The following is a 5,620-nucleotide window of genomic DNA, read 5'->3' as shown; positions in this document are numbered from 1 at the left end:
GTCTGGGTAAGAACCATCCCAAAGGAGTGAACTAAGGATAAAAACCTATAGATCATGTTCTAAAAAGTTCCCAGAGTCTTAATTCCATCTATCAGATATTATAGGTTAAGATGACTGACTCATCGACACATAATATTCTCAGAGAAACTCGTCTGAGTATAGTATCACGTAACAACTGTTATCAAGTCTACAATTGAACAGTTTCCACACTACGTCCTAAATAGGCCAAGAGGGGGTAAATGTTCTACGGTCCTCAGCTTCTCAGACCCAAATTAGAGATAGTAATGCCTAACCACAAATACTTGTGTGACATTTCCAAATCCAAAAGAGTTTCCACTGAGCAGATGGATCTCAAGCCAACTTGTTAAGGACTACTCCACACAAGTCGAACATGACTATACCATCCTCCTATCTTAATTGCACTCAAGTTCGGGTTAGAACTTATTCACCACTCAGAGATCACCAAGCACAACAAGCAGATTATATCACACATACATATATATAAACATCACATACATATAAATATATACACATAAAAAGTAGGCTAAATCCACTGGAGACTACTCCCCAGCAGAGTCGCCACTTAATTTCTGTAGCGATAAATTCATGATCATCAAGCTATGGATAAACTAGAGATCAAATAACAAGAGTCGCCACCGCGCTTTTATTGTTTCCAAGGGAAAAGGGAAAAAGTACGAACAAAACCCAAAAAAGTAAGTTTTCAAATCAAGACTAATAAAATGTTCAGAGATTACAAGTAAGGGAGTTGGTTACATAGAGGCAAGGTGTTAGCACCCAAAGTGTCCTAGGTACTCCTAGGGAGCCCTTTTTGTGTGCATATGTATTTTTGTACAAAGTGATATTTACAAACAAATAGAATTGGGGGATGAGAAAATAATTCATTAATTAGGTTTTTGTGATTGGCAAGACCTTCGGTCTTGTGCCTACATACCAACACAAAAATTAGGGATCAAAACCTCGTAGTTCGTAATACAAATTTCAAAGTGGATGCATTGCTTTTAACAAAAATTAAGTTTGAAAGGCACAAAGGCCTAAAAAATGGTTTGAATGAGTTAGTTCTTTTTGGCTTTTTGAAAGTTTAAGTCAAGTATGGTTAAGTTTATTTACAAGTTTGATTTAAGAAAAGAAGTATGAAAATGCAATGGCATAAGGCCAAAGTTTCAATCTTTTTTGCAAAAGTGGTCAAAGTTTAGAACAAAATAAGTTCAATCAAAGAAGATTTTTGAAAAGGGCGGGAGATATTTTGAAATTAAAGAAATGGGAAGAAGATGAAGAGACTATCCTATGTACAAAATTAAAATTTTAGAGTCGAAAAGATCTGACCAAATGGGTAGCAATCCGATAGACAAGGATGTCAATAGAAACCAAGAATTCCCTTGGACTTTTAGAATTAAGCAACACACAAATGCATAATTATATTATCTTGAAGAGCAAGGCATCAAATAAAGATGGCCATATCCAAGCTTATCCATTCCATGATCTTCTTCAAGGTAGCCCATGTAACAAATGAATTCCATAAGTCACAGGTTCAAAATAACAGCTTCACAATGATCATGTTGTAGATGAACTAATAGAGATCGTGAATGATGTATCAGATGAAGTTTCAAATTGCAAACACTTGGTTTCTCAATAAGTTGGCATTGGCCAAGTCCTTTAGCATAGGTGTCATACCCTGATTTTGGTCCTGAATTTTTTTTTCATCAATCATTCATTTTCTTTCCTCCTCATGACCATTTCATTTGGTCATGAATCTATCCACCTACACTGATTGTTTAGACATTGCCACTACTTGCCATTCCATGACTATTAGATTTTTACCTCTCTATTTGGCTTTAGATGTTTGATATATTTTGATAGAATCAGTTGGAATGTCATGACTTTCATTCTCATGTCTAAATTCAATCCATGTTTTGTCTCTCTCATAGAACATCATTTTTCCTTTCGATCTTAGTTCAAAGAGATTCCATCTATATTCTGTCTCATATTTCTATATGTCATATTCAAATTTGCATTCACATTTTTTCATTCACATTGGAAAGCTTCCATTCATTCATACGCATGCTCATTCATGTTTCAGCTACTTCATTCATTTTTATCACATCCATCCACTCACAACTGTCATTTTCATGGCAAGCGGTTAATTCATAACCTTAAAACATCATCGTATGAATACATGAAAGTCCTAAAACACAAAGAAATGACTTGGTTTTATTACAGAAAGCATCATTTTCTTGCTCATTCACAACGAGCGTTTTGTTCATTTCAAGTCCTAAAAGGTTCTAAACTTGTAACCTTCTACACACTTTTGTGTGTCTGCTGCAAGGAAGATTTCCCTCTTAACTATGATAATGCAAAGTTTTGTACAAAGTCATATAGTGAGGACGATGCGCACTAAAGCCATTACACCAAAAAATAGGAATTGGAATAAAATCACTTCAACCATTAAGCAATTTACACTAAAAAATAAAAGAAAATGCAATTGAAAAAAGCTGTAAGAGGAAAACAGAAGCAGTAACGTCCAACACTGCAAGCACTCCAAAACTACAACAAAAAAACTAATTCCAATTAATATGCCAAATCATCCTCCAACTTCTGCCAATGGAACATATGCTGCTAACAAAATAAATGGTCATGAAAAAACTTCCATTGGTGTTACTGTTGAACACGTCCTTACATCAGCCACTTCCACAATTCACAAACGTGTATGCTGCCATGCGTTCATTTGGACTGGGTCTGTCTTCTGGATATGCTAATGGGATGTACCCAAACAACACAAGAACATCAAGTTAGACGATTTCTTCTTATGCCGGAGGGCAATCTAGCATCAGCCGTGAGCTATTCTAGTCTATGGCCAACACAGAATGTTTGGAAAGGTGAGGAATGCACTTGTGATGTTCTTCTTGGTATTGGTAAAGATAAATAACTCCTGCGCAAGTAACATGCAAATGACATTAGTTTATAACCATTCCGAAAAGGGACTTATTCAGAGAAAGGCCTCAGGTTTAAATATGCTTATTTCAGTGTGTTAAACAATGATCATACCTACTACGAGATGTATGTTATGGATGGGAGTGTTGAGTCCGACATCAACAGCAGTAACCGTAACAGAAGTCGTTAGTGTCAAGCATTCCAACAAGACATGTCATGGTTATTATGATTGTTATCTTAAGAGAACCACTGAATCGGTATCCTTGCAAACTCTCAGCTGGAAAAGTGTCGGTTCGCAAGACAGCAAACCTCCTAAAACACAGGGAACACCATTAAAACTTTCTTCATTTAAGTTATGTTGTTGTTCGCTGTGAATTTTGGCGAACAACCTCTGGTTTACCAAAACTTGTAGAATTGGGTTACTTGCAGGATCAACCACACAAATCCTAGGACATGTGCAGATCTAGATGGTCTTGAAGATGTCTAGAACCACTTTCATATATCTCATTTTTGTTCTCTAAGTGTTTTACGTCGAAGAAATGTTGATTAAAGCGTTTAAAAAGATGTAAATTTGACCAAATACGGTAAAATGGCAGAAAATAAACTGACGAAATGTAAAGTGTCGAAAATAAAGCGTAGAAAGGTAACAAACTGGAAAGCGTAAAGGGAAAATATAAAGAACTTTGTTTTCTATGAAATATAACTTTGAAAGAAATTGGTGTTTGTTTACACATACATGTTCCAAATATGACTCTTTTCTCTCACACGGGTACTTTGAGTGTTTTCAGGAATTCTGTATAAGTAATTGTTCACCTTTTTCTGATAACAACTACCCTATTTATATACAAATAACATAACTGTTACTAACGACCAAATCTTAAATCTGTGACACATGGCCTTCTTCCTTTCGCCAGATGCTTCCACGCGTCTTCTGTCAAACGTCACGACTCTTTTGAATTTGAATTTGTACTTTAAGTCGAAATGACGTCTTCCTTCAGGCTTTTTTTGTCGAATTGTCGATATACTACAATGTTCTCTATGTCTGTCAAAGGTGTCTTCCCAGCTGCAGATATCTTGTCAAAATGTCGAAACCTCCATTTTGTCGAAGTGTCGAACCATACTTATTAGCCAGACGTTTATCCCATGTTGTTATTTGTCGGAAGAAACATTTTGTACACCAAATCCCATGGCGTCGAAAACGCATATATACAAATTGCCCCCCAGCAAAGACGTTTCGACTGTGTTTTCTGGAGAAATAGTCATTTGTTGTCAACCAATGTTTTGATGCCATGTCATTTAATCTTTATTAAATCCAAGTCTGATAATCTCAATTTCCAATGCAGATCCATCATTACACTTTCTTCACAATGTCACGTCTAGCCCACGTTCACAGCCTACTGCCATCATTTCCTCACATCATGGTCTCTTTTCAACTTCCACCTCTTTATCATTCCCATCAAAAATGGCCACGTGTCCCACTAACATCATTACCATCCTAAAACGTTTCAACATCTTCTTCCTATAAATACCCATAAACCTTTTCTTTAAACCCTTTTCCGCTTCAGATTTCCTTTCTTCATACCCATTTCTCAAGCTTTTCACAATTTTCTGAGAAATCTTCCTAAGTTCTTCCTAGCAATGGCGCCTCAAAAACCTTCAAGCAGCAAACATTCCAAGAAGAAACAAGACTCAGCTTTCTCTCCTGTGCATGATTTAAAAGGACCAATGACGATTGGAAACCAACAGTATGTTCCAGAACCTCCAAATGAGAAAGAAAAAGAATGCATCTATAAATCTCAGGTACTAATCCCTGTTCTTATTTCTGGGAATTGTCATGCTATGTTAGGCCCCCTTCCAAATTTAGAGATAAAACCAGATCGCTTAAAGGAATTTTTTCCATCTTACTTTCACACAAAACCCATAGGCGCTGGAAGAAAACCTCAGCCTAAAGAGAAAGTTGTGGAACCAAAAGACGCATCGAGTTCGACGGATATTGGAGAGTTGGACTTAGCCTATTTGAACTATCCCAGGATATTTAGAACTTGCCCATGGTCGAAAGACCCTTCCGACTACGTATCTTGGTTAGATAAAATCGAAAAAGTTAAAGGGCCTTTTTGGAAAGAGGTAGGCATTTTCGACCTTATTCAGTTGTCGAGAGTAGGACCCAATATTTGTCCAAATATGCTTTTAACTTCTCTCTACTTCTGGGATAGTACTTACAACACCTTTCACCTCCCTTGTGGGATGGTTACGCCTACCCTTTTCGACGCAGCAGCCATTGTTGGTCTTCATCCCAATGGTATAGATTTCGATCCTACTGTCTTAAATGAAGATACCATTGCTTTCGAGACTAGCCTTGCACCCTACTCGTTATTCATGTCCTATTACCACGATAAGAGTACTACTGAAGTTTTAGATGTCGAACATATAGCTTTTCTAACACTATGGCTATCCAAATATGTGTTTTGTTCTCGCTCTCTCCAGGTTGCTAAGAGATTCATTACCATAGCCAATCAGCTTCATGCAGGCACAAAACTATGCTTGAGCGAAATGATTCTGGCGAACCTTTATGAATCTCTGAGTGAGAGCGTACATCTTTTAAAAAACACCAAAACCCAAGGTAAAATCAACTTATCAGGACCTTTCTGGCTCTTGCAATTATGGCTCAATG

Source organism: Lathyrus oleraceus, chromosome 2, assembly GCF_024323335.1.
Source record: "Lathyrus oleraceus cultivar Zhongwan6 chromosome 2, CAAS_Psat_ZW6_1.0, whole genome shotgun sequence".
In the NCBI taxonomy this organism is placed as follows: Eukaryota; Viridiplantae; Streptophyta; class Magnoliopsida; order Fabales; family Fabaceae; genus Lathyrus; species Lathyrus oleraceus.
The sequence above is the reverse complement of the archived record's forward strand: the minus strand, read 5'-3'. Positions refer to the sequence as shown.